The following is a 15,946-nucleotide window of genomic DNA, read 5'->3' as shown; positions in this document are numbered from 1 at the left end:
TAAAGCAGCCACAAGACGGGACGCGCCGCTGGCAGGGTTCAAGTAGCCCTCCTCCGTCGCTTGCGTGCCGAGTGGCGGCGAGGAAGCGGAATCGATTATGACAACAACTTGACGTCGCCACCGTCGCCGTCGCCGCCTGCGAGGCGCTTCCTCGGTCAACAACGGCGAAATGGCGCCGGGCCGCCGGCGACGCGCTGGCGCCTCGCCGTCTTTCACTCAGCCCTTCCTCCCCAAAGCCGACTTCCTCGCCAGCCCTCCGCAGGAGGACCTACATGGTCGGACACGGGCCGGCGACCTTGCAGAGCCTTCAGGGCCCCGTTGTTAACAGGAGTTTCTCGGGTTGGATGAACTAATGAAATAGAGCACACGGGTATTATACTGATGCCGACTGACCCAAAATTAGAGCTGGTCAGCAGTAGGATTTGCCCTCAGGTAAGCTTCCCACCTCTAGGAAATTGTGTGAGTCATGACTGGAGACATCCTAGATTGCCCAGATCAATTGATTACTAATTGTCGTGACCAGGCAAAATTCGTTCCGTCCGGCCACAATTGTGGGCCGTGCGGGATTAGCCGAGCGTTCTAAGGCGCTGTAGTCATGGACTGTGCGCCTGGTCCCGGCCGAGGTTCGAGTCCTCCCTCGGGCAAGGATGCGTGTGGTTGTCCTTAGGATAATTTAGGTTAAGTAGTGTGTAAGCTTAGGTACTGATGACCTTAGCAGTTAAGTCCCATAAGATTTCACACACAGTTTTGAAAAATTGTGGATACTTTGATTGTCCTACGAGAAGGTTCATGAAACCAGAACACATGAGACATTCGGTTACTTTATTACATTAATGAACAGAAAGTCTACTTGTCACTGGCACACATTTTTGCCGTATGGTTGCTGACACCTTACGACTGTTAGGGGTTAGCAAAACACCAACTGATGCACCAATTAACAAACTGAAGTACGTTGTCCAAAATTAACAGCAGCACAAGTCCATCTGAAACTTTAACTATTGTACACGTTGGTACTAGACGACGATGTTGGCTGCTGTAGGTCAGGTCTCGACTTGTGTTAAGATCTTGCATGCTAAACACTATTTCGGCCTCAGCGTGATGGCGCTGCTGTTGTTGAGATGGAGGTGTGGTCTTCCGGACTGCCGCGCGGGATTAGCCGAGCGGTCTCGGACGCTGCAGTCATGGACTGTGCGGCTGGTCCCGGCGGAGGTTCGAGTCCTCCCTCGGGCATCTCTGTGTGTGTGTGTGTTTGTCCTTAGGATCATTTAGGTTACGTAGTGTGTAAGCTTCCCTTGTACGAGCAGCCTTTCCGGCTTAGATCTTTTTTAAAACCTGGTCAATTTTGACTTAATATATGTGACCGAGGGCTTATTTGTTCTAATATAATTCTGATACGGTCACTGAACCTTAGCAGCTATGTTCAAACATTACGACCCTCTTCAGCTGTCGGCGGACTCTGTCAGTCAACAGACGAGGTCGGCCTGTATGCGTTTGTGCTGTACGTGTCCCTTCACTTTTCCACTCCACTATCACATCGGAAATAGTGGACCTAGGGATATTTAGAAGTGTGGAAATCTCACGTACAGACGTATGACACAATCGACACCCAATCACCTGACCATGTTAGAAGTCCGTGAGTTCCGCGGAGTGTCCATTCTGCTCTCTGAAGATACCTAATGACTACTGAGGTCGCTGATTTGGAGTAGCTGGCAGCAGGTGGCAGGACAATGCACCTAATATAAAAACCGTACGTTTTTGGGGCTGTTCGGATACTCATAATGGTTGAACACATTACATGGGTCGTTTCCGGATCCGCCTGTGGCTGAAAAAGTTCCTGAGCCAGATGCGATCAGTTGCCCTGTTCCAGAGGAATCTTCTCGGCCTGTAGGATTTGGATATTCGCAGAGGGTAGTATTCCTGGTATTTGGTAGTTTCAACATTATTCGCTTAATGAGGACGCTCAGGAATATGGTTGCCATGGAGAGGAAGAAATTCAGTGTGCGTGGGACTGTTAGTTAAGCGGATTATTCCTATTTCTTTCCTAGGGTATTGGTGTGATTTGCGCATCGTTCTAGTCTTTAGATGCGGATCTTCCTAAGAACGAGCGATTATATATGATCGCTAAATGTGGAGTTATTATATCGGCGTACTCTGAGAGGAACCTGACTGGAATACAATCCGGACAGGACGACTTGCTTTTGTTAAATGAATGGAGCTACTGTACTATACTGACGATACCAACTAAGTTGCTTATGATGGTGATTGTTCTTGATTCGATTTATGAAATATTTCCTTCGTTTTCTTTTTGTAGAGGAAATTCGGAAAACGGTATTTAGTAACTCTGCTTTAGTGGCACTGTCATCAGTAACGTTACTGTTATCGCACAATGAAGGTACTGATTGTCTTTCCGCGGGTGTACTTTACAAACGACCAGAATCTCTTTGGATTTATTGTCAGTTTCGAGACACAGTTTCATTGTGGAACCTATTAAAATCACCTCGCATTGCATTTCGCGCTAAATTTTGGGCTTCTGTATATCTTGGGGGTTTTGCGCTCTTTTAAAGGTAGTATGCTTTTTTCGTTGCTTCTGCAACAGTTTTCTGAGCTGTTTGTGTGCCATGGGGTAGCAGTACCATCTCTTATTATTTGCTATATGTTTCTAAATTTCCATCTATAATATTTACTTGAATTTTAACATCTGGTCTTCGCTTACATAGTCAGATTGGAAAAAGAGGAGATTGTCTCTTACGAAGGCATCAAGTGAATTTTTATTTGCTTTTTTAAATAGATTTTTTTTTGTTTATTTTTGGTGGTTTTGTTCGCTATAACAACCTTGCGGTCACTGATCCCTGTATCTGTCAGGATACTACCTTTTCGCTCAGGATTATTTGCTGCTAAGAGGTAAAGTTTAATTTCAGAACCACCTGCACTTCGAGTGGACTCCTGAACTAACTGTTCAAAATAATTTCCTCAGAACGCATTCACAACGATACAGAACGACGTTTTGTTCTACCACAGACTTTAAACATTTATTTTCGCCAAAATATCGAGGGTAGATTGAAGTCACCATCGACAACAATTGTTTGTGTGGGGTACCTAGTTGATATGAGATTCAAGTTTTCTTTAAACTCTCCAGCATCACTCTCATCTGAGTAGGGCTGTCGGTAAAAGAAATTAATTATTAATTTGTTGTTGTTGTGGTCTTCAGTCCTGAGACTGATTTGATGCAGCTCTCCATGCTACTCTATCCTGTGCAAGCTTCTTCATCTCCCAGTACCTACTACAACCTACATCCTTCTGAATCTGCTTGGTGTAGGACCTATCCCGCTTCAATTTCACTGCAATGTAAACTATTTCTGACAGCAACGAACACTGCGCCGCCACCTGTATTTAATCTGTATTTTTTGAACACGGATAGGTCATTTGCAAAAACATCGGCGGAACTTATTTCTGGCTTTAGCCAGCTTCCTGTATCTATAACAATTTGAGCATCAGTGGTTTATATTAGCACTTGGATCTCTGGATGTTTTTCAGTACAGCTACAACTGTTGATGATGTTTTCTTCATGTGGAGCTACAGTCATATAAAGCTTACAGCAAGATGTAACCGCCATTTGACTGTGTTATGTGCTTTACTGCTCTATCCAGATATCAGCCTTAGGCCATTATCAAACGTTACAAATGTCAGAAATCATCTGACTTGCTAAGAGTACAGGTCATCGTTAAAATATATTTCGTCTGTTACATAAACCAGATATTTAGGACTTCTATTTACTAAACATTCGCCTTATATAACGGTAAATATATATTTTGATGATGAATTGAGTTTCTAACAAGTCAGATGATTCTTTTTATATATATATTTGTAATACTTGATAATGGTCTAAGGCTGAAATCTGGATCGTGTAATAGTGCATATAATATAGTCAAGTATATCTTTCCATAAATAGATACAATAATTTACAACTACATTTGCTAGGTCTACTTTCGTTTGTTTGTCCTGCGCGCTTTTAGACTCTCCCCCTCTCTGTAGTCTCCCGAGGCCCTCTAATTACAAAAACGGCCAGTACTCTCCTCACAGCCTCAGCTACCCTTGTAACCTCTTCCTGTGTGTAGTGGACCCCTCATCTTCTAAGCTGACTCCGGAAACCCACCACCCTATGGCTCAAGTCGAGGAATCTGCAGACTACACGGTCGCAGAGCCGTTTGAACCTCTGATTTAGATCCTCCGCTCAGCCCTGTACCAGAGAAACAATGTCGGTTCTGTCGATGCTGAGCTCCACCTTCATCTTGCAGTCAAAACTGGCAGCCATTACCATTTCAGCTGGGCTGCCCAAAACCAGAAAGAATCCCTTCCAACGCTACGTGACATACGTCGTTAATTCCGACATGAGCACCACCTTTAGTTGGGTGCACCCTGTGCTTATCATGGCATCTGCAAGCAGTCTTTCCACATCTGGAACTCGTCTCGATATGCACATAGAGTGCACACTGAATTGCTTCCTCTCCTTCGCAGCCATATTGCTGAGGGGCCCCATTACGCGACTGACTTTGGAACTCCCAAATTCCAGGAATCCCACCCCCTGCGAATGCCCATATCTTACAGGCCGAGAGGATTTCTCTGGAACAGGACAAGAGATCGCATCTGGCCCAGGGACTTCTTCAGCCACAGACGTCTCCGGAAACGTTCGTCAGACGAACCATGGAGGCCCTTTGATCAGCCCACCAGAAAGTCGTTCGCTGTATGCCACTCCCTGGAGTGAGCTTCCACTCGACCACAGGTGAGGGGTCAATTTAGAGAGGGTAACACCTCAGGCAGCCACAGTAGTGGACCGATAAGGGAATTTACTTCATCCCCACGTCCAGGCCTCCACAATAAGGCCAAGTCTGAAGCTGTGTAACTGAAGCCTACAACTCCTGGAGCTTAGAGCGAAGGGTTACTAACTCAGCTCCCATCTAGAGACAGTAATTTCCGTCCCTCTCCATGCTAAAGACGGCAAAACTGTACACTACACATCTATTAGAATTCTACGGTGTACCTAGTAAGCACTCAGACACATAGTAAATTAAGCAAAGAGCACTGAAAATAAGTCGCTCCCGTTTGAAGCTCGTAGATATAACTCGAAAACGAACAGCGTACTAGCTTTATTTGCAGCAGCAACTGAAGGTCCTGTCTCACTGACGTCTGACCGACACTGAGGTCTTCTTTATCATCTGTTTCAACACCCTACAGAATTTTCTTTTTGGGAGATGTGCGAACGAATACTGGTCTTCATCGACCTATGGCAAATGAGACAATGGTATCATGAATCTACCATATGCTTTGAGTGTACGGATCAGGGGTGTTCATTCTTTTAGATTACCTGGGACACATAGGAAGAAGATGAGTGTTTTTGGGACGCACATAATATACTTAATACTAACAGTTACTCGTTGAGGGAGAAAAAAGGAAAAAAAGAAGGACAAATAACGGTGTTGACAAATGAGAGAATAGCACAATGTGGCGGGAGTTTCTGATTGAAAGAATTCAATTTAACATATCTGTAAATAAACGAACTTTTACGAAAAAAAGAATTTTTACCGATCATGTTTGATACTTGCTTTGGGCCGCATGTGGCCAATGGGCCGCTGGTTGGACTCCCCTGGTATCTGTCTTGGCAAACCTATAATGTAGGCTTCTCAGGTCGTCTGAAAGCTTTGGGTAGTTGCGGACGACGTCATATTAAAAGCGTCTTGTCCAGTACTCCAGGTAAAACTGTTGAAAAATAAACGGTGGATGGTTCAAATGGCTCTGAGCACTATGGGACTTAACTTCTGCGGTCATCAGTCCCCTAGAACTTAGAACTACTTAAACCTAACGAACCTAAGGACATCACACACATCCATGCCCGAGGCAGGATTCGAACCTGCGACCGTAGCGATCTCGCGGTTCCAGACTGAAGCGCCTTTAACCGCACGGCCACACCGGCCGGCTAAACGGTGGACAACCAGCTTAAATTGACCTGTAGGTAGCCGAAGAAATTCCGAATTTGGTGCTGAGGCGAGTTCAATACTGCATACAACTTCAAAAGAAAGGATGGGGTATCCAAGTTTAACGTCTCGCCGACAGCGAGATTATTAGGGACGGATTACATGCTCGCATTAAGGTAGGTGGAGTAAGGAAATATGGCACGCCATTTTCAAAGAAACCTTTTCGACATTTGTGCGGTGTGATTTAGTAAAATCAAACCAAAACTAAATTGAGCCATGTCCCCCTGAATGCTTGTCCAGTCCACATCTCTCTTTTTCTAATGCAAAGACGACAGACTGAACTTTTTTTTTTCAACTGGCAAACTGTACAGTAATTGCAATGACCTAAAGTAGAACCGTATTACAACATCATTAAAAGCAGGTATAAAAGTGCCATGGTACCCATTAACTTTTGTAGACAATGATCAGTTGGCCACCCTGGTAAATATTTACAGATAGTGAAATTAGCGGCGGCTAGGACTAAGAAATTCGCATTTACCGTTCAGCACGTTCCTTAACGAAACACTTGTTACTGAGACAGTCTACTTCTGTTATAGTTTATTTTCATCTGTATCACTTTTTGCCATAAATTGTAAATCAGTGTGTACAGTGAAAACACAAATCACAACGAAGTCATCATAATATGCCCCCATTATGCGTCTAGGGTTGTGAAGACGCTACACATTTGCTGCTATTTATCTAACGTATCCCACTCTGGAACACATGGCTTCGACTCATGAACAGATGTCTGCGTCTTATCGATGGTAATGTGAAAGAATAGTTCTTAGGATAACTGATCTCTGTGTACATGTGCAGGACGGACCGCCACTTTAACAGAATAGTCATTCACTTTAGAACGTTTCTCATATGAAATATTGTCAGGTACCTTACACCGCTGTCATTATCTTTTTTCAACATCTACACTTCTCTGTGAGTGATATTAAGGTTAGAGTTTTAAATTAGTCTGTGAGCTTTGGTAGTCGTAGACGTTCTATGTAAGAGTTTCTAGACAATTAGTCGGCCTCTCATTCCTCTTCTCCTCCTGACTCGACCTATCCGTCGCGATCTTCCTGAAGAACCATCTCGTGTGCTCGGTTAGCTGAATGTCGAACCACTGTCACGTTTTGTTATTAAATCACATTTTTATCGCGATTTTCCGAACGTGGGGTGCTGTGTCAGGCCAATACACATTTCCTTAGTCGCCTGTCGTATCTGGAAGTATCGTCAAACTCCGGGAGCAACTAGCAAAGAAAAGCTGAAGACCCAACTTTATAGTGAGGTGCTGCGATGCTGAATGGTTTTTGGGACGAACATGATGTGATGCTAATAAACTGTCCAGTCACGTTAATGTGAAAACTTGTCAAATGCCTGAACAACTTTCGCAGCGTGGACCGCTGCTAGACGTGCAGCAAGAGAATCAGTTGGTTTCTGGAAGGTATCGATAGGGTCGGGAGACATGCCAGCTCCAGTGCTGTGAATAGACAGGCTAGCTTTGTCGGCTGAAGTTTCATGGCCGGAAAGTCAGATTCATCAGGTCCGACAGAAGGTCGACTGGGCTTTATTACGGGGAGTTTGTCCAAGACGTAGTACGGTAAAATCATCTTAGTGGTCTCAGAACTATGTGACACGTTGCATTGTCCTAGTGGTAGGTGCCATTGTGCCGAAGAAAATCAAACTGCATCTAGGATAGGGAAATACTTGTTTTGATTCATTGTGCCTTCCAGAAAGACGAGATCACCCAGCGAATACCCTCCTGCCTGGACCCTTCCGATGATTGTTCCAGTGTTTTTTTTTTTCCAGATGTTTCACTCGTACTCGCCACTGGCTATCTTTCCAATGGAGCGTGAAATGCAATTCATTTGAAAGAGCCACCTGTCGCCACTCATTGGACGTCTAGTTTCGGTATTGTCGTGCAGATTCCAGCCTTCGTTTAGGATCAATAGCAGTCAGCACTGGTGCATAAACCTGGCGCCTGTTGCGGAGCCTCATATACACCACTGTTCGCTGATTGGTGGCTGAGGAGACAACGCTGGTAGCCCCTTGCAGCGGCCAGTCGTTCTACAGTAGCACGTCTATTCGTCCGTACACATCTCTGTAACCGTCCGCCCCTGGTAGCTCAGTGGTCAGGGCGACGGAATGTCATACCTAACGGCCAAGGTTCGATTCCCGGCTGGGTCGTAGATTTTCTCCGCTCCGGGACTGGGTGTCGGGCTGTCCATATCATCATCATTTCATCTACATCGACACGCAAGTCGCCGAATTGGCTTCAACTCGAAAGACTTGCACTAGGCGAACGGTCTACCCGCCGGGAGGCCCAAGCCACATGGCATTTATTTCTCTCTGTAACAGTCGTTCGCTCATGTCATCTATGGCTTGTGGTGCACCACAGTTGCCTTGGCGCTGGTTTTGGAAAGCGCCGCCGGCCGCAATGGCCGAACGGTTGTAGGCGCTTCAGTCTGGAACCGCGCGACCGGTACGGTCGCAGGTTCGAATCCTGCCTCGGGCGTGGATGTGTGTGATGTCCTTAGGTTGGTTAGGTTTAAGTAGTTCTATGTCTAGGGGACTGATGACCTCAGATGTTAAGTCCCATAATACTCGGAGCCAATTGAACCATTTTTGGAACGCGCGTTCTTGCCATACACCGTATACTGTGACAACGGCGCCTCGAGAACAGTTTACATTCTTGGACGTTTCCGAAGTGCTCCCACACTTGACCTGAAAGCCATCCATCTTGCCCTTTTGGATGTCAGATTAATCGTTCCGTTTCGGCATTACGACAACGACTGCACTGTTTTTCCGCATTTTCCCGACACACTTTATGTACCGTCCACTGAAAGTGCTACCACCTGCTGTCTAACGTCCGACTTAGTCGGTGACTCATTGAGACTGGACCGTGGACAACTGCGCAACATAAATAAGAGGCATTCCCCCGAACGAGAATAACATCAGAATTTCCTTATGATGCTACGGTAGGACGTCGAGACGAAGGGTCACGGAAACGTGTATAAGGAGCTGTGTTTGCTCCACAACACAAAAGGTCGTTCTTTGTGTTCGTGACTCATATTCCCCCCATGAATCATAAAAATGTGGTTCCTGTAGAAGGACAGCAGCCTTTTCAGTACTTGCAGGGGCAACAGTCTGGATAATTGACTGATCTGGCCTTGTAACACTAACCAAAACGGCCTTGCTGTGCTGGTACTGCGAACGGCTGAAAGCAAGGGGGAACTACAGCCGTAATTTCTCCCGAGGGCATACAGCTTCACTGTATGGTTAATTGATGATGGCGTCCTCTTCGGTAAAATATTCCGGAGGTAAAATGGGGATTCGGATCTCCGGGCGGGGACTGCTCAGGAGGACATCTTTATCAGGTGAAAGAAAACTGGCGTTTTGCGGGTCAGAGTGTGAAATGTCAGATCCCTTAATCGGGCAGGTAGGTTAGAAAATTTAAAAAGGGAAATGGATAGGTTAAAGTTAGATATAGTGGGAATTAGTGAAGTTCGGTGGCAGGAAGTGTCTTGAAAGGAGGATGTAAGATGAACATCAACAAAAGCAAAACGATCATAATGGAATGTAGTCGAATAAAGTCGGGTAATTCTGAGGAAATTAGATTAGGAAATGAGACACTTAAAGTAGTAAAGGAGTTTTGCTATTGAAAGTATTTGTATGGAGTGTAGCCATGTATGGAAGTGAAACATACACGATAAATAGTTTAGACAAGAAGAGAATAGGAGCTTTAGAAATGTGGTGCTATAGAAGAATGCTGTAGATTAGATGGGTAGATAACATAACTAATGAGGAGGTATTGAATAGGATTGGGGAGAAGAGAAGTTTGTGGCACAACTTGACTATAAGAAGGGATCGGTTGGTAGGACATGTTCTGAGGCATCAAGGGATCACTAATTTAGTATTACAGGACAGCGTGGAGGGTAAAAATCGTAGAGGGAGACTAAGAGATGAATTCAACAAGCAGTATCAGAAGGATGTAGATTGCAGTAGGTACTGGCAGATGAAGAAGCTTGCACAGGATAGAGTAGCATGGAGAGCTGCATCAAACCAGTCTCAGGACTGAAGACCACAACAACAACAACAACAACATTCTGATGAAATGGCGTCGACTCACTTCTTTCTCTTTCTGTTGACAAAGTAACCGCTGCGTGACAAGGTCGAGGAGGTGATATTCGAGGTGTATGTGTCCTGGACAGCCAGAGTAAAGTCGGCTGCGAGCTACGTGTTCATCAAGGCACCGATCATTGCGATAACGACGTTGCATTTAAGGATAAATACGTAGAGGACTAACGATGTTAAAATGTTTCATGAGTGCAACTTGATTTTTCGACGAGAAAACAAGCCTACTAGCATCAAACATTGGACTTCATCTGAAGAAGAAATTTCTGAACATGTACGTCTGAAGCCCATTATTGTGTGGCAACAAATCACGTACGCTGGAGAAACGGGAAGAGAAGATAATCCTATCGTTTCAGTCCTGGTGCTATAGGAGGTTCTTGAAAATTAGATGGACTAATAAGGAATCAGGAGGTTCTCCGCAAAATCGCTGAAAAAATGTATGGAAAAAACTGACCAGAAGAAGGCACAGACCGGTAAGACAAGTACAAATACATCAGGGAACAGCTTCCATTCTACTACAGAGCTGTAGAGGGTAAAAACTGTATTTGAGGAAAGGGATTAGACTGTTCCAATAGTACACACAGTCAGCGCCTACACATGTTAGTCTTCGTCTCAAAATACCCAGTAGACAAATATTCCTACTAAGTCTATTGACCCAATTTTAGCCCAGTTCTGAGTGCTGACAACCTTTCACTGGAAGTTACTGCAAGTTCCTGCAACTTTGTCATCCAAGCCTCCGCTTTTCAAGGCCGCTCGGTGAGACACTGGACAATTTCACGCTCTTAGTTCACTTGTCACTGCGTATCAGAACCCATAACAATCGTTTTTTTCAAAGCTAACGTTTTTCAAGCTCTGATGATACATTCTCTTTACATTAAAACATCACTATTTTCCATAATCCGTGAACGAGGAGGGGTAATCATACAATGGTTGTGTGAACTTAAGGTTATATCACTGCTATAACGGACGCCTTAAAACCTACAGAGATTGCCTGATGTCTAAGTTCGTTTACATACATAAGTACGCAAGAATGACAAACACCTGTTACACGACTTCATGTCACACCTGTCACCTTATTCTTGAAACAAGAGTATTTACAAATACTATAAATACACTTCAGGTCGTACGAGCGCCAGGAGCAGTTTCCGGCGGGGAGCGAGCAACTATTTCAGACCAGTTTGATAATTCTTAACTGCTCTCTTAAATACATGCAAGCTCTCGATAAGACGCGGCGAAGTTTTTATTGGGTATGTTTCCAGTGACATAGTATTTCCCATTGTGTCCTGCACGGAGCCAACCGTTCGCAATTTGCAGTGGACAAGGCGACTAGCGTGACGTCACAAGTCAGTTTCAGAGCTCGTATTTCTCCTGGGCATCTCATAGACACATACACTGAGATGGCAAAAGTCATAGAATACCGCCTAATATCGTGTCGCATCTCATTCAGCCTGCCGAGGTACAGCAACTTGACGTGGCATGGACTCAAGAAGTCCCCTGCAGAGAAATTCAGCCGTGTTGCCTCTATAGCCCTCCACAGTTGAGAAAGTGTTGCGGTTGCAGGATTGTGTGCTTCAGTTATGTCCCATACATTTTCAATGGAATTCAAGTCGGGCGATTTGTGTAGACGAATTATTCGCTCGAATTGCCCAGAATATACTTCAGACCACTCTCGAACAGTTGTGGCCAGTGACGTAGAACAGAGTCATCCATAGAAGTTCCACCGTTGTTTGGGAAGATTAACTCCACGAATAGCTGAAAATGGTCTGCAAGTAACCAAATATGGTGTGTTCAGTTGAACCAGAGGGCCCAGTCCATTCCATGTAAACACAGCCCACCCCATTGTGGAGCCACCCCCAGTTTACAAGTGTCTTGTAGCGCTGTCCATTGCTTCGTACCGTTTGCGCCACAGTCGAATCCTACTACCAGCTCTTACCATCTGAAATCGGAACACATCTGACAGAGCCACAGTTTTCCAATCGTCTAGGGGGTCCATCCGATACGACTACGAGTGCAGGACAGCCGCTGCAGGGGATGTCGTGCAGTTAGAAAAGGAAATCGCTTCGTTAGTCTGCTGCCGTACCCCATGAACACCCAGTTTTCCGCACTGTCCTAACTGATACGTTCGTCGTACGTCCCACAGTGATTTCTTCTGTTAATTTTAATTTTAATAACCAACAGCCTCAGTTGCACCGTTTACCTAGAATTTACCTAGGTTTCTGTTGGGATAACCCAACCTTCTTCAGAATAAGAGTAACTACCGTTTGTCCATGGTGGACATCGTCAAGCTAAAACTATAAATCCATAAATTATAGTCAGGCTGTAAAAACTTAACTGAAACTGCCTCGGCCCCACTTCGCGACCGCGATGCGGCAGCCACGAGTGCTGTATCTGACGTCCAAAAAAATGGCTCTGAGCACAATGGGACTTAACATCGGAGGTCATAAGTCCCCTGGAACTTAGAACTACTTAAACCTAACTAACCTAAGGACATCACGCACATCCAGGCCCGAGGCAGGATTCGAACCTGCGACCGTAGCAGTCGCGCAGTTCCGGACTGAAGCGCCTAGAACCGCTCGGCCACCGTGGCCGGCACTGGACGTCCAGTAGTCCGGTAGTTATGTTATTCTGAAGAAGGTTGGGTTGTCCCGACTGAAACCTAGGTAAATTCTAGGTAAACGGCGCAACTGAGGCTGTTGGTTATTAAAATTAAAATTAATATTTATACAGTTGCCGACAGGGCCGCGAAATGTAGAAGATATTTCTGCTGCTATTGCACACGTTGTTGCTTGTCTGTTAGCACTGACAACTCCACGCAAAAACTGAAGCTCCCGGTCGTTGGCATTGGTGAAAGGTACCTCCTAAAATTTTGTATTCTCGGCGCTTTATTGGTACTGTGGGTCTGGGAACACTGAATTCCGTAACGGTTTTCGAAATGAAGTGTCCCATGAAGTGTCCCTGTTAATTCCCGTGGTGCGGCCATAACACGTCGGGGACCTTTTCGTGCGAATCACCTGAGTACAAATGAGAGCTCCGCCAGTGAACTGTGTACGTGACACTACCGCCATCGGTAAAAGTACATGTCGCTATCCTACTACTTTTGTCACCTGAGTGTATAACTAGGTTTACGAACACTGTGGAGCGACCTCTCCTGTCGCTTAGCAGTGAACCGGCTGGCAGAGTGGTGACCCAGTGGAGGCGGTGACGGCGCGGCAGGAGGCGTCGGAGGCGGCTCCGCTCTGCAGTCGGGGGCAGCGGCGTGCGGCGCTGTGCGCGCGCCGCTAAAACGGGATCCGTGTCGCCCGCAGCCTCGCTCCCAGCCGTCCGCTCCACGTGGCCGCGCCGCACAGCGTAGCAGCGTAGGCGCTAAGCCTGGCGGCCCTCGCGACAGTACTGCTTGCCGTGCAGGAGAGGCACGTAAGAATATCTGCAGATCATTTGAAGCGAGCTGATGAGCCAGACGCTATGCGTCCTTAATATCACACTAACAAGCGGACCACGCTACAATCTGATTCTTCTTTTATTTTTAATATGTTTTTGTAAATGAAGCTCAGAACTCAACTATACTTGGTCGCAGGTTCGAATCCTTGCTCTGCATGGATGTGTGTGATGTCCTTGGGTTAGTTAGGTTTAAGTAGTTCTAAGTTCTAGGGGACTGATGACATCAGAAGTTAAGTCGCATAGTGCTCAGAGCCATTTGAACCACTTTCTTTTTTTTCAAATATACTTCTCTCCCAGGAGTTTGATGCAAACCCTCAAAATTTCTCGAGAAAATTGAAATGGTTCAAATGGCTCTAAGCATTGTGGGACTTGACATCTGAGGTCATTAGTCTCCTAAACTTAGAACTACATAAACCTAACTAACTTAAGAATATCATACACTTCGATGCCCGAGGAAGGATTCAAACCTGTGACGGTAGCAGCCGCGAGGAAATTGACTTGGAAGCTTTCCGACCACATTTTTATATGCGAACCTAAGGAGGTGCACTGTCGACAATGATGAGTTTACTTTTCATGTTTTAACTAACGAAGAGTAATAATAAAAATTATTTTTCCCTCTTCACTGGCAGCAACCGTGTTCGAATAACTCAGATTCTGTTTCTTTCACTTTGTTAGTAGCACTTTGTTAGGTTTCAAAGTATAAAAAAGAGATAAATACAAAAAATACCTGTTCTTTGTGAGGGACCGTCACAGTGATAAAAAGGGCGGAGGCATTGTGGCCTGGTATCGGGATGCGTCACGTGCCCACCTTGTCTTCACATAGCCTGAAGCTGCCTGTGTTTGTTCATTCCTGCAGCTACAAGAAAAGTAAAGGGAAAAAGAAAAAAAACAAACAAACAGCAGAATGGCTCTGTGGCATAGTGCTCGTTTGGTGTGTGGTGGCTCTGCATCATGGCGAAATCAGATTTTTAAACAAGTGAGCACATTCTATGGACTTTATTATTCAATCTTGATTCACAATCTTTTATAAAAGACTGGAAACTAAGATTTTTTTTAATGAAAAATGGAATTTTGTGTACAATGTAAAGGGCAATCAGAAACAGTATGGAAACCTAGTAAGGGTTTTGCTGGGTGGGCTGTGTTGAGAAATCTGTTACGAAAAAGTTTCGGTACGTTACACCAGTTCATAGTTAGGTAGCACCGAAATTAGCCAATCAGGCCGTTGGATGCCAATTCAAGCGGCCCGACAGAGACGGTGTCGCCAAATGTGTTTGTTTCCTTAATCAAACAATAGAGCGATACAAAAATTGGACACGACGTTAGTAAGGATCGAACACGAGCCATAGGCTGGGCGGTCTAGTACGCTATATGCTATAAGAGCAACTGCCATTAATTCTATCTGGCTGCCCGCTTGATCTGCCCAAGCAACGGCTTGATTGGGTAACTTCAATGCTGTTTAACTTGGCAACGACGAAATTTATCTATTTTTTCATCTTAGCAGTAATTTCTCAGCACAACCCACATTGCAACGCCCTTACAAGCTTTTCGGACTGTTCGTGACTGCTCTGAATAATCAGAAATAAGAAGACATGGATTTGTAATGACAATCAAATGTGCTAATTACCATGTACTTGATGAATCTTACATTTAAATAACGTAGCTGGCCGGCAGCTGTGGCCGAGCGGTTGTAGGCGCTTCAGTCCGGAACCGCGCTGCTGCTACGGTCGCAGGTTCGAATCCTGCCGCGGACATGGATGTGTGTGATGTCCTTATATTAGTTTTAGTTAAGTAGTTCTAAGTCTAGGAGACTGATGACCACAGATGTTAAGTCCCATAGTGCTTAGAGCTATTTGAACTATTTTAACGTAGCTGTTCTAACTGAACGGAAGAAAGCAATAAAAGTAATGACGGAAATGATACTCACTCTTGCGAACACCAATAACGCGTGGTTTAATATCGTACGTCCCACGGAAATGCTATCTGAACATGCACCTTTGTTTAAAAATTTGACTCCATCTGGAATGGAACACTCTACCACAGAGCCATACTATTACAAAAGAAAAAAAATCGCATATTGAACTTGTAGAACTTCATTTTCTCGAGAATTTCTGAGAGTTGCACCGAATTGCTTTGGGAGAGATTTATTTGACACTGCTTTGTGGTCCCCTTGTAGGTATTACGCAGATTGTAAACGAACATCCGAGTATACGGAATAGGTTCCCAGACATCAGATGGCTAGTAGACATTGTCAGTAATACACAGACCCCAATATGTTTACTTCGGCCTCAGCTGCTCATGAGAGAGAGAAGGCTATCGTCAGGAGTGCAGCAGGGAAAGGTGATAGAGCCTCTCGTGTTCTATGTATACATAAACAG

The sequence above is a fragment of the Schistocerca piceifrons genome, chromosome 2, assembly GCF_021461385.2.
Source record: "Schistocerca piceifrons isolate TAMUIC-IGC-003096 chromosome 2, iqSchPice1.1, whole genome shotgun sequence".
In the NCBI taxonomy this organism is placed as follows: domain Eukaryota; kingdom Metazoa; phylum Arthropoda; class Insecta; order Orthoptera; family Acrididae; genus Schistocerca; species Schistocerca piceifrons.
The sequence above is the reverse complement of the archived record's forward strand: the minus strand, read 5'-3'. Positions refer to the sequence as shown.